The sequence below is a fragment of the Chiloscyllium punctatum genome, chromosome 1 (assembly GCF_047496795.1).
Source record: "Chiloscyllium punctatum isolate Juve2018m chromosome 1, sChiPun1.3, whole genome shotgun sequence".
NCBI lineage: Eukaryota > Metazoa > Chordata > Chondrichthyes > Orectolobiformes > Hemiscylliidae > Chiloscyllium > Chiloscyllium punctatum.
This window is the reverse complement of record NC_092739.1, coordinates 179,968,935-179,983,331: the sequence shown is the minus strand read 5'-3', so window position 1 is coordinate 179,983,331 and position 14,397 is coordinate 179,968,935. Positions and strand designations below refer to the sequence as shown.

Here is a 14,397-nt window from a genome sequence, read left to right as displayed (position 1 = left end):
GGGTAAATACCCCAGAGAGAGAGAGAGGGGGGGTAAATGCCCCAGAGAGAGATAGAGAGAGAGGGTAAATACCCCAGAGAGAGATAGAGAGAGAGGGTAAATACCCCAGAGAGAGATAGAGAGAGAGGGTAAATACCCCAGAGAGAGATAGAGGGGATAAATACCCCAGTGAGAGATAGAGTAAGTACCTCAGAGAGAGAGATAGAGAGGGTAAATACCTGGTAGAGAGATAGAGAGAGGGTAAATACACCAGAGAGAGAGAGAGAGAGAGGGGGTAAATACCCCAGAGAGAGATAGAGGGGATAAATACCCCAGTGAGAGAGAGAGGGAGGGTAAATACCCCAGAGAGAGATAGAGGGGATAAATACCCCAGTGAGAGATAGAGTAAGTACCTCAGAGAGAGAGAGATGGTAAATACCCGAGAGAGAGAGAGAGAAAGGGTAAATACCCCAGAGAGGGGGTAAATATCCCAGAGACAGGGGGTAAATTCCCCAGAGAGATAGCGAGAGAGAGATGGTAAATACCCCAGAGAGAGAGGTGGTAAATACACCAGTGAGAGATAGGGGGTAAATACCCCAGAGACGGAGAGATAGAGAGAGAGGGTAAATACCCCAGAGACAGTGGGGTAACCCCGGAGAGAGAAAGAGGTAAATACCCCAGAGAGAGAGGGGTAAATACCACAGAGAGAGAGAGATGGTAAATACCCCAGAGAGAGGGGGTAAATACCCCAGAGAGAGGGGGTAAATACCCTAGAGAGAGAGATAGAGAGGGTAAATACCCCAGAGAGTGAGAGTGGGTAAATACCCCAGAGAAAGAGGGGTAAATACCCCAGAGAGAGAGAGAGATGAGGGGGTAAATACCCCAGAGAGATAGAGGTGTAAACACCCCAGAGAGAGGGGGTAAATACCCCAGAGATAGAGAGGGGGTAAATAACCCAGAGAGATAGAGCACAGTGGTTAGCACTGCTGCCTCACAGCGCCGGAGACCCGGGTTCAATTCCCGCCTCTGGTGACTGACTGTGTGGAGTTAGCACGTTCTCCCCGTGTCTGCGTGGGTTTCCTCCGGGTGCTCCGGTTTCCTCCCACAGTCCAAAGATGTGCAGGTCAGGTGAATTGGCCATGCTAAGTTGCCCGTAGTGTTAGGTAAGGGGTAGATGGAGATGTAGGGGTATGGGTGGGTTACGCTTCGGCGGGGCGGTGTGGACTTGTTGGGCCGAAGGGCCTGTTTCCACACTGTAAGTAATCTAATCAAAAAAAGAGGGTAAATAACCCAGAGAGAGGGGGTAAATACCCCAGAGAGGGGTAAATACCCCAGTGAGAGAGGGAGTGGTAAATACCCCAGAGAGAGGGGGGTAAATACCCCAGAGAGAGATAGAGGGGGTAAATACCCCAGAGAGAGATAGAGGGGGTAAATACCCCAGAGAGAGAGGGGTAAATACCCCAGAGAGAGGGGTAAATACCCCAAGAGAGAGAGTAATTACCCCAGAGAGAGAGGTAGAGGGGTAAATATGCCTGACAGAGAAAGGGGATAAATATCCCAGAGAGAGAGGGTAAATACCCCAGAGAGAGATAGAATAAATACCCCAGAGAGAGAGAGGGTAAATACCCCAAGAGAGAGAGTAATTACCCCAGAGAGAGAGGTAGAGGGGGTAAATACGCCTGACAGAGAAAGGGGATAAATATCCCAGAGAGAGAGAGGGTGTAAATACCCCAGAGAGAGAAGGGTAAATACCCCAGCGAGAGAGGTGTTAAATACCCCAGAGAGAGAAAGGGGATAAATACCCAAGAGAGAGGTGGGTAGATAGCCTAGAGAGAGATAGAGATAAATACCCGAGAGGGGGAGAGAGATAAAGGGGGTAAATACCCCAGAGAGCTAGAGTAAATACTCGAGAGAGAGAGGGTAAATGGCCCAGAGATGGAGATAGAGGGGGTAAATACCCCAGAGAGATAGAGGGGGTAAATACCCCAGAGAGATAGAGGGGGTAAATACCCCAGAGAGATAGAGGGGGTAAATACATCAGAGAAAGATAGAGAGGGTAAATACCCCAGAGAGAGAGAGGGGTAAATACCCCAGAGAGAGGTGGGTAGATAGCCTAGAGAGAGATAGAGTAAATACCCGAGAGAGAGAGAGGGGGTAAATACCCCAGAGAGCTAGAGTTAATACTCGAGAGAGAGGGTAAATGGCCCAGAGAGGGAGATAGAGGGGGTAAATACCCCAGAGAAATAGAGGGAGTAAATACACCAGAGAAAGATAGAGAGGGTAAATACCCCAGAGAGCTAGAGGGTAAATACCCCAGAGAGAGAGTAAATACCCCAGAGAGAGGAGGTAAATACCCCAAGAGAGTAATTACCCCAGAGAGAGAGAGGTAGAGGGGGTAAATACACCTGACAGATAAAGGGGGTAAATACCCCAGAGAGGGAGAGAAGGGGTTAAATACCCCAGAGAGAGATAGAAGGTAAATACCCCAGTGAGTGAGAGTGGGTAAATACCCCGGGGGGGGTAAATACCTGAGAGAGAGTAAATACCACAGAGAGAGAGGGGGGGGTAAATACCCCAGAGAGGGGATAAATACTCTAGAGAAGGTAAATACCCCAGGGAGAGAAACTTTAAATACCCCAGAGAGAGATAGAGGGGGTAAATACCCCAGGGAGAGAGGGGGTAAATACCCCAGGGAGAGAGGGGGTAAATACCCCAGGGAGAGAGAGGGTAAATACCCCAGGGAGAGAGTGTAATTACCCCAGAAAGAGAGAGATTGAGGGGGTAAATACCCCAGAGAGAGAGAGATGGGTTAAATACCCCAGAGAGAGAGGGGGTAAATACCCCAGAGAGATAGAGGGGGTAAATACCCCAGATAGGGTAAATACCCCAGAGAGAGAGAGGTAAATACCCCAGAGAGAGGGGGGTAAATACCCCAGACAGAGAGAGGGGGTAAATACCCCAGGGAGAGAGAGATAAGGAGATAGAGGGTAAATACCCCAGACAGAGAGAGGTAGAGGGGATAAGTACAAAGTTTATGAGAAGATTTGTAGCTCGGGTGCTCGTTGTTGTGGTTCTGTTCACCGAGCTGGGAATTTGTGTTCCAGACGTTTCGCCCCCTGTCTAGGTGACATCCTCAGTGCTTGGGAGCCTCCTGTGAAGCGCTTCTGTGATCTTTCCTCCGCCATTTATAGTGGTTTGTCTCTGCCGCTTCCGGTTGTCAGTTCCAGCTGTCCGCTGCAGTGCTCGGTATATTGGGTCCAGGTCGATGTGCTTATTGATTGAATCTGTGGATGAGTGCCATGCCTCTAGGAATTCCTTGGCTGTTCTCTGTTTGGCTTGTCCTATAATAGTAGTGTTGCCCCAGTCGAATTCATGTTGCTTGTCATTTGCGTGTGTGGCTACTAAGGATAGCTGGTCAGGTTGTTGTTGATGTGGCTAGTTGATGTTCATGGATACGGATTGTTAGCTGAGGGGTATATATCCTGAGGCTTAAAGAGGGCTAAATACTCTCTTAGAGGGGTGTAAATACAACCACTGTGAACAGGAGAGGGGTTAATTACCCCCTTATTGATAGAGAGATGGAATATACTCCCACAGATAAAAAGGGCTAAATACCTCTTAGAGAGGTAAATATCCCCAGAGATAGAGGGGTAAGTGCCCTCTTGTAGAGACAGTGATAAACACCCACAGAGAGTGAGGGTGGTGTAAATACCACAAATAGATAGAGAGGTAAACCCCCCCCCCCCTCCACCCCCACCTCCAGAAGAGAATAACTAACCCTCAGAGACAGTCACCCAAAGCTGGAGTCAAACGCTGGGATTGTGAGGCAGCAATGCTAACCACTGAGCCAACATGCCATCCATATCCCCTCAGATTGATTGACGGGTCAATTTTTTAAAGTTAATTTGTGGGCTGTGCATGTTGCTAGCTGAGCCAGCATTAATTCCTGTCTCTGGTTGCCCTTGAGAAGGTGGTGCTGAGCTGCCTTCTTGAACCCAGAGAGATAAATAGGTACATGCCCAGAGCTAGAGAGAGATGCTGCAAATACTCCAGAGAGAGAGGGAGATAGAGAGAGAAGTTACCCAGTGTAGAGGTATCAATAGCCCAGAGACAGAGGGTGGTCTATGTGCAGAGATAAAAAGCTCAGATATAGAGAGGTGAATACCCCAGAGATTAGAGAATGGTAAATACCGCAGAGAAAGAGTGGAATAAATACTCTAAGATAAAGATGGGTAAATATCCCAAAGGTAGAGGCACTGGGTAAATATAAAAATCACACAACGCCAGGTTATAGTCCAACAGGTTTAATTGGAAGCACACTAGCTTTCGGAGCGACGCTCCTTCATCAGATGGTAGTGGAGGGCTCAATCCTAACACACAGAATTTATAGCAAAAATTTACAGTGTGATATAACTGAAATTATACATTGAAAAATTGATTGTTAAGTTTTTCATCTGTTTGAATACCACTTCTTTCATGTGTAAATCACAAAACTTTTTTTTAAAAGTTGCATTCTCAGGTTAGCTGTTAACAGTGGGTAATAGCTAGACAAAGGTGTTAGCCCCCTGTGTTCTCTGTCTATGCCATGATGTTTAGATTGATTCTAACCTAAAAAGTGAGATAACGGAGTTTTACATGAATTCATGCAGTTTTTGAGCAAAGTACAATGTAACCCTGAAAGTACAAATACGATGCCCAACTCATTGACCACCAGTTCTGACGTGCCACAGCAAGGAACCGTAATGACCTCCTCAGGAGACGGACACGTACTGCAGCCGACAGGGTACCCTTCGTTGTTCTGTATTTCCCAGGAACTGAAAAACTACGCCACGTTCTTCGTGACCTGCGACACATTATCAATGAGGATGAGCACCTCACCAAGACCTTCCCCACACCTCCACTACTTGCCTTTAAACAACCGCCAAACCTCAAACAGATCATTGTTCATTGCAAGCTGCCCGGCTCTCAGGACAACATCATACAACCGTGTCATGATAGGCACTGCAAGACCATTACGCGTGGGGACACCTCCCACCTTGTACATGGCAGGTTCTCATGTGACTCAGCCAACGTTGTCTATCTTATACGTTGCAGGCAAGGATGCCCGGAGGCATGGTACATTGGGGAAACCGAGCAAAGGCTACGACAACAGATGAATGGGCACCACACAACAATCAACAGACAGGAGGGTTCCCTCCCAGTTGGGGAACACTTCAGTGGTCCAGGACATTCAGCCTCGGACCTTTGGGTGACCATCCTCCAAGGCGGACTTCAGGACAGGCAGCAGTGAAAAGTGGCCGAGCAGAGGCTGATAGCTAAGTTCGGTACCCATAGGGAGGGCCTCAACCGGGACCTTGGATTCATGTCACACTACAGGTGACCATCAATACACTATAGACACACAGACACTCCCACACTCACACATGCACCACTCACAGACTTAAGACACTCTACACTCAGTACACACACACACACACACACACACACACACACACACACACACTTTCCCACACTCTCAACCCCCTATCCAGACAGACACACACAGACAGACAAAGACCCACATGCGCACACACATTTTGTGGGATGAATTTGTACTTTCAGGGTTACATTGTACTTTGCTCAAAAACTGCATGCATTCATATAGAACTCTGAGCTCAAAAACTGCATGAATTTATGTAAAACTCCGTTATCTCACGTTTTAGATTAGACTCAATCTAAACATCATGGCATAGACAGACAACACAGGGGGCCAACACCTTCAACATATTATCTAGCTATCACCATTGTTAACAGCTAACCTGAAAATGCAACGTTTAAAAAAAGGTTTTGTGATTTACACATGAAAGAAGTGAAACTTTCATGGTATTCAAACAGATGAAAAACTTAACAATCAATTTTTCAATGTATAATTTCAGTTATATCACACTGTAAATTTTTGCTATAAATTCTGTGTGTTAGGATTGAGCCCTCCACTATCACCTGATGAAGGAGCGTCGCTCCAAAAGCTAGTGTGCTTCCAATTAAACCTGTTGGACTATAACCTGGCGTTGTGTGATTTTTAACTTTGTACATCCCAGTACAACACCGGCATCTCCAAATCTGGGTAAATATGCCAGTGATTGAGAAATGTGTAAATTCTCCAGAGATAGAGACACATGGGTAAATACCCCAGAGATTGTGGTAAATGAGAATGGTAAATATTCCAGTGATAGACAAAGAAGTAAATGCCCCACACAGAGAGAGAGATGGGGTTACCCCAGAGCAGGAGAGGTAAGTACCCTAGAGATAGAGAAAGGTAACTTCCTCAGAGAGAGAGAGAGAGAGAGAAAAGGTTTTGAATGTCGAAAGGTGCTATGTTGGTGCAGGTTTTGTGGTCTGGAGGGCCTGTTCCTGTGCTTTACTGTTCTTTATTTCAGATGTTGCCAGACCAGCTGAGTTTCTCCAGTTCCAGTGCCCGTGGGTGCTGCCCCCTCACATTGTCCCTATGAGTACTCACACACACACACACACACACACACACACACACACCCTTCTGCCCCTCACTTCATAGATAATGCCCTATCATCACACCAGCCTATATCCCCAAGAATTGTCCCCTCCTCCTCTCTCCTGTGCTTCTATTTTTCTCATCTTCTCTCTCTCCCCCTCTTGTATTAGCCCCTTTCTCACTCTTTCTCTGCACCCCCCCCCCCCCCCCCAAGGTACTACCACCACCTCTTTTCTCTCTCCTCCCCCCAGGAATAATGCATTCTCTCCTTTTTATCTTTCTGTCTCTGTAGCTCTCACATGACAACCCCTTTATTTTCTCTCTCTCTCTCTCTCTTTCCTCACTCCAGATATTGCTCTCGTCTTCTCCTTCCATCCACCAGGAATTGCTCCTCCCTCCCTATCTTTCTCTACCCTGAGTATTATCTTTCCACTCTTTTGCCATCTCCCCCCACCACCTCCTTTCAGGTGTTACTACCACTCTGTCTTTCTCTCTGTCTTGGGTATTATCCCCTCCTCTCCCTCCCTCTCTCTCTGGGTATATACTGCACTCTCTATCACTGGCATATTTAACTATCTCTTTATTTCTGGGATATTTATCTATTTATCTTGGGGTTATTTATCCTTCTCACTATCTCTGGGGTATTACTCACTTCTAGGCAAAAGTGGGGACTGCAGATGCTGGAAATCAAAGGCTAGATTAGAATGGTGCTGGAAAAGCACAGCAGATCGGGCAGCATCCAAGGATCAGGAAAATCGATGTTTCAGGCAAAAGCCCTTCATCAGGAATGAAGGCAGGGAGCCCCCAGGGTGGAGGGGGAGGGGGGGTGAGGGGGGGTGAGGCTGGGGAGAAGGTAGCAAAGATTACAATAGGTGAATGGGGGTGGGATGGGTGTGATAGGTCAGAGAGGATGGTGGAGTGGATAGGTGGGAAGGGAGACTGGCAGGTAGGACAGGTCATGAGAATGGTGCTGAGCTGGCAGGTTGGAACTGGGGTGAGGTGGGGGAAGGGGAAATGAGGAAACTAGTGAAGTCCACATTGATGCCCTGGGGTTGAAGTGTTCCGAGGTGGAAGATGAGGCGTTCTTCCTCCAGGCATCGGGTGGTGAGGGAGCGGCGGTGAAGGAGGCCCAGGACCTCCATGTCCTCGGCAGAGTGGGAGGGGGAGTTGAAATGGTGGGCCACAGAGCGGTGGGGTTGATTGGTGCGGGTGTCCCGGAGATGTTCCCTAAAGCGCTCTGCTAGGAGCCGTCCAGTCTCCCCAATGTAGAGGAGACTGCATCGGGAGCAACGGATACAATAAATGACATTAGTTGATGTGCAGGTGAAACTTTGATGGATGTGGAAGGCTCCTTTGGGGCTTTGGATGATGGTGAGGGAGGTGGTGTGGGCACAGGTTTTGCAATTCCTGTGGTGGCAGGGGAAGGTGCCAGGACAGGAGGGTGGGTTGTTGGGGGGAGGGGGGGGAGGGCGTGGGCGTGGACCTGACCAGGTAGTCACGGAGGGAACGGTCTTTGCAGATAGGGGTAGGGAGGGAAATATATCCCTGGTGGTGGGGTTCGTTTGGAGGTGGCAGAAATGTTGGCAGATGATGCGGTTAATGCGAAGGTTGGTAGGGTGGAAGGTGAGGACCAGGGGGGTTCTGTCCTTGTTACAGTTGGAGGGGCGGGGTTTGAGGACGGAGGTGCGGGATGTGGATGAGATGCATTGGAGGGCATCTTTAACCACGTAGGAAGGGAAATTGCGATCTCTAAAGAAGGAGGCCATCTGATGTGTTCTGTGATGGAACTGGTCCTCCTGGGAACAGATACGGCGGAAGTGGAAGAATTGGGAATATGGGATAGCATTTTTGCAGGAGGTAGGGTGGGAAGAGGCATAATCCAGGTAGCTGTGGGAGTCGGTGGGATGGTAAAAAATGTCAGTATTAAGTCGGTCGTCATTGTTGGAGATGGAGAGGTCCAGGAAGGGGAGGGATGTGTCAGAGGTGTCTATTACTCACTTCTCTCAAGGATATTTACCCTCTCTCTATCTCTGCGGTATGTACCACACTGTTTCTAAATAGAGAGAAAGAGAGTGAGAAGAGGGCCAATACAAGAGTGAGAGAAGAGGTGGGAAAAATACAAGCATGAGAGAGAGAGGAGGGGATAGTTCTTGGGGTATAGGCTGGTGTGATGATGGGGCATTATAAATGAAGTGAGGGGCGGAAGGTGTGTGTGTGGCACGCACATGAGTACTCGCAGGCGGCAACACCCACAGACACTGCAATTGGAGAAACTCAGCAGGTCTGGCAACATCTGAAATAAAGAACAGTAAAGCACAGGAATAGGCCCTCCAGACCACAAGATCTGCACCAACGTAGCGCCTTTCTAAATTAAAAACCAAATGCCTCTACGTGGCCTGTATCCTGCTATGCCCAGCCTATTCATATATCTGTCAATATACCTCTTCAACATTGGATCAAATAATGTCGGACATTTCTTTGCCCAAGTCTGCAGCCTATTTATATCCTGTTGTACCCTCTTTCAATCCATCCTCACTATCTGCAGCCCGCCCCCTCCCCCCACCCCCCAAGCATTGTGTTGTATGCAAACTTACTAATCAGACACCACATTTTCTTCTAAATGATATAACAGGGATCCAGCACTGATTCATGAAGAATATCACTGGTCACAGATCTCCTTCCACTGCTAATCTCTGACCAAGTTCTGTATTTATCTTACCAGCTCACTGTAGATCCCAGGTGACTTCACTTTCTGTATCAGCCTGCCAGGAGAGACCTTGTCAAAAGCCTTACTAAAATCCTTGTAGACGATATCCACTACCATGCTCTCATCAATCATCTTTGTTACTTTTTCAAAAATCTCAATCAGGTTTAGGAGACACGGCCTTCCCCATACAAAGCCATGCTACCTATTGCAAATAAGTCCATAATCTTCCAAACGTGAGTAAATCCTATCCCTAAGAATCTTGCCCAATAACATCCCTACCACTGACGTAAGGCTCGTCAGCCTGTAACTTCAAGGTTATCCCTGTCGCCCTTCTTTAAAAAAACGAACACCATTGTCTAATCTCTAGTCCTCTGGCATCTCTCTTATGATTTAAAAAGTTGCAAATATTTGACACAAAGCCTCAGCAATTTTCTCCCTAGCCTCCCTCAATATTCTGCGACAGATCCCATCAGGTGCTGGGGATGAGTCTACCTTAGTGTTTTTCAAAATACCTAACACTTTCTTTATTTTGATATGACCCAGTATATCCACATACCCCTCTATAAGCTCACCATCCACCAAAGGGGCGGTACTGCTGCCTCACGGCGCCAAGGACCCAGTGCGTATATGGAATGAGCTGCCAGAGGAAGTGGTGGAGGCTGGTACAATTGCAACATTTAAAAGGCATCTGAATGGGTATTTGAATAGCAAGGGTTTAGAGGAATATTGGCCAAGTGCTGGCAAATGGGACTAGATTAGGTTAGGATATCTGGTCAGCATGGACGAGTTGGACAGAAGGACAGAAGTTGGACAGATGCTGTACACCTCCATGACTCTATAAGTTAAAATCAGCCACCATAACAACCCTGACTAGAATTGAACCTGTTCAATTCCAGCCTCGGGCGACTGTCTGTGTGGAGTTTGCACATTCTCCCCGTGTCTGCGTGGGTTTCCCCTGGGTACTCTAGTTTCCTCCCACAATCCAAAGATGCGCAGGTCAGGTGAATTGGTCATGCTAAGTTGCCCATAGTGTTCAGGGATGTCTAGGTTAGATGTATAGTCAGGGGAAATGTAAGGAAATGGGTCTGGGTGGGATGTTCTTCGGAAGGTCGGTGTGGATTTGTTGGGCCTAAGGACCTATTTCCACACAAGGGATTCTATGGTTTTACCTCAGAGTACAATGGGACCTTGATCAGATGGGCCAATAGGCTGAGGAATGACTGATGGAGTTTAATTTAGATAAATGTGAGGTGCTGCGTTTTCAAATGGCAAATCAGAGCAGGACTTATACACTTAATGGGAAGGTCCGAGGGAGTCTTTCTGAACAAAGGGACCTTGGAGTACAGGTTCACAACTCCTTGAAAGTGGAGTCGCAGGTAGATAGGATAGTGAAGAAGGCTTTCCTTTATTGTTTAGAGCATTGAGTTCTGGAGTTGGGAGGTCATGTTGCAGCTGTACAGGACATTGGTTAGGCCACTTTTTGAATATTGTGGGTTTCTGGTCTCCCTGCTATAGGAAGGATGTTGTGAAACTTTCAAGGGTTCAGAAAAGATTTATAAGGATGTTGCCAGGGTTGGAGGATTTGAGCTCTCTGGAGAAGCTAAATCGGCTAGGAGCATTGGAGGCTGGGGGGGAGTGACCTTACAGAGGTTTATAAAATCTTGAGGGGCATAGATAGTGTAAATAGATAAGGTTTTTTCCCTGGAATGGGAAAATCCAGAACTAGAGGGCATAGGTTTAGGGTGAGAGGAGAAAAATTTAAAAGGGACCTAAGGGGCAGCTTTTTAGACCATAAGACCATAAGACATAGGAGTGGAAGTAAGGCCATTCGGCCCATCGAGTCCACTCCGCCATTCAATCATGGCTGATGCGCATTTCAGCTCCACTTGCCAGCGTTCTCCCCGTAGCCCTTAATTCCTCTAGACAACAAGAACCTATCAATCTCGGCCTTGAAGACATTTAGCGTCCCGGCTTCCACTGCACTCCGTGGCAATGAATTCCACAGGCCCACCACTCTCTGGCTGAAGAAATGTCTCCGCATTTCCATTCTGAAATGACCCCCTCTAATTCTAAGGCTGTGTCCACGGGTCCTAGTCTCCTCGCCTAACGGAAACAATTTTCTAGCATCCACCTTTTCAAAGCCATGTATTATTTTGTACGTCTCTATTAGATCTCCCCTTAATCTTCTAAACTCCAACGAATACAATCCCAGTATCCTCAGCCGTTCCTCATATGCTAGACCTGTCATTCCAGGGATCATCCGTGTGAATCTCCGCTGGACACGTTCCAGTGCCAGTATGTCCTTCCTGAGGTGTGGGGACCAAAACTGGACACAGTACTCCAAATGGGGCCTAACCAGAGCTTTATAAAGTCTTAGTAGTACATCTCTGCTTTTATATTCCAACCCTCTTGAGATAAGAGACAACATTGCATTCGCTTTCTTAATCACAGACTCAACCTGCATGTTTACCTTTAGAGAATCCTCGACTAGCACTCCCAGATCCCTTTGTGCTTTGGCTTTATTAAGTTTCTCACCATTTAGAAAGTAGTCCATTCCTATATTCTTTTTGCCAAAGTGCAAGACCTCGCACTTGCTCACGTTAAATTCCATCAGCCATTTCCTGGACCACTCTCCCAACCTGTCTAGATCCTTCTGTAGCCTCCCCACTTCCTCAGTACTACCTGCCTGTCTACCCAACTTTGTATCATCAGCAAACTTCGCTAGAATGCCCCCGGTTCCCTCATCCAAATCATTAATATATAATGCGAACAGCTGTGGCCCCAGCACCGAACCCTGCGGGACACCGCTCGTCACCGGCTGCCATTCTGAAAAAGAACCTTTTATCCCAACTCTCTGCCTTCTGTTAGATAGCCAATCCTCAATCCATCCCAGCAGCTCACCTCGAACACCATGGGCCCTCACCTTGCTCAGCAGTCTCCCGTGTGGCACCTTATCAAAGGCCTTTTGAAAGTCCAGATAGACCACATCCACTGGGTTCCCCTGGTCTAACCTACTTGTTACCTCTTCAAAAAATTCCAACAGGTTTGTCAGGCATGACCTCCCTTTACTAAATCCATGTTGACTTGTTCTAATCAGACTCTGCTCTTCCAAGAATTTAGAAACCTCATCCTTAATGATGGATTCACACAGAGGGTGGTGTGTGTATGGAATGAGCTGCCAGAGGAAGTGGTGGAGGCTGGTACAATTACAACATTTAAAAGGCATCTGAATGGGTATATGAATAAGAAGGATTTAGAGAAGGGTTGGCCAAGTGCTGGCAAATGGGATTAGATTAGGTTAGGATATCTGGTCAGCATGCACGAGTTGGACAGAAGTTGGACAGATGCTGTACATCTCGATGACTCTCTAAGTTAAAATCAGGCACCTTAACAACCTGACTGAAAATAACAAATGCTGGAGATCACAGCGGGTCAGACAGCATCCGTGGAGAAAGAGCAAGCTAACATTTCAAATCGAGATGACTCTTCATCAGAGCTAAGTGGGCAGCATTTATAGTTTATTTAATATGCTATGTTTTTGCTGTAGTTGGGGGGTGGGGTTGCGGAGTGTGGCAGTGGTAGGTGTAGAATGCTGGTAGAGTAAAGATGTTGATAGTTCGGATTAAGTGATCGGAATGTGAGAATAGCAGAACACTGGTGTGTGGAAGTGCCAGACTGGAAAGAGAAGACAGTCCCACTGGGTTGGTGGGGAGCGGAGAGAGGACATGGTAATAAAGAATGTAACAAGTAAAGCTAAAAGAATGGGAAGAAACGGGAGTGGGTTCACAACCTGAAGGTGTTGAACTCAGTATTAAGCCCAGAAGGCTGTAAAGTGCCTAGTCTGAAGATGAGATATTGTTCCTCCAGTTTGCACTGTGATTCACTGGAACACTGCAGCATCCTGAGGACAGACAAGTGGGCATGTGAGCAGGACACTATGTTAAAATGACCGGCTTTAGGAAGGTCAGGGTCCTGGTTGCACACAGACCAGAAGTGTTCTGCAAAGCCATCACCCAGTCTGTGTTTGGTTGCTCCAAAGTAGAGTAGGCCACATTAGGTGCAGCGAATACAATACATAAGATTAGAGGAGGTTCGGGTGAAACGCTGCTTCACCTGGAAAGACTGTTTAGGCCCTTGCAAAAGGGAGGAGGTGAAGGGGTAGGTGAGTTGGAAAGGAGACTGGTGGCCTTGGTGATTGTGGAATGGACTCAGGTGTCCCAGAGAGAATGATCCCTTCAAATGCAGACAGGGGGAGTGTGGGGAAAATGTGTTTGGGTGTGGCGGAATGCTGGAGCTGTCTGAAATGGTGGAGAATGATCCTTTGAATGTGGAGGCTGGTGGGGTGAAAAGTGAGGACAAGGGGTACCTGATCACGCTGTTGTGAGTGATGGGAAGGGGCAAAGAGTCCTACAGCATGGAGACAGAGCCTTTGGCCCAAACTGGTCCATGCCGACCAAAATATCAGTCCACGCTAACCTCATTTCCCTGCACTTGGCCCATATCCTTCTAATCCATGTATTTGTCTTTTAAATGTTGTTAATGTACCCACCTTAACCACTTCCGCTAGCAGCTCATTCCATGTGCATACCACCCTCTGTTTAAAAACAATGCCCCTAAGGTTCGCTTTTATTCTTTTCTCTAACCTTAGACTGATGCCCTATATTCTGTGATTCCCAACCTTGGGAAAAAGACTGAGTGGATTCACTCTATCCATGCCTCTCATGATCTTATTCGCCTCTATAAGGTCCCTCCTCAGTCTCCTATGCTGTAAAGAAAAAAGTCCTAACTTGGTCAACCTCTCCATTTAACTCAGACCCCATTGAGTCCTGGCAACATCCTTGAAAGTTTCTTATGCACCCTTTCCCGTTTAATAACATCCTTCTTATAACAAGGCCATCAAGGGCAGCCTCACCAATGTCCTGTATAACTGTATCATAACTTCCCAACTTCTATACTCAATGCCCTGACTGATGAAGGCCAGTGTGTCAAAAGCCTTCTTCACTGCCCTGGCTACATGTAACTCCACTTGCAGAGAACTGTGAACCTGAACTCCATGGTCCCTCTGTTCCACTACACTACCTGTCTGTTCTTCCTCGTAGCCTTATTGAGCTTAGTCTCTAACATCTCAGTCGTTTCACTTGCTGACCTACTGCTCTGGTTCCCATCCCCCCACCACAGCAGCTTAAACCCTTCTGAGTGACACGAGAAAAGTTAACTTGAAAGA

General features: G+C 47.3%; 1 protein-coding gene across 3 annotated transcripts in view; it reads left to right on the top strand.

The window, feature by feature from the left end:
- The window catches only part of LOC140481975 (uncharacterized protein C2orf81 homolog), a 42,629-nt gene that overhangs the window by 1,263 nt on the left and 26,969 nt on the right, over positions 1 to 14,397 (top strand). For 2 of the 3 annotated variants that reach the window (XM_072578776.1, XM_072578756.1), the window contains exon 2: positions 5,074 to 5,355. The exons of the other annotated variant lie outside the window; for it this stretch is intronic. The gene's annotated coding sequence lies outside the window, so the exon portion shown is untranslated. The remainder of the gene's footprint in view (positions 1 to 5,073; positions 5,356 to 14,397) is intronic. 3 annotated transcript variants of the gene reach the window in all.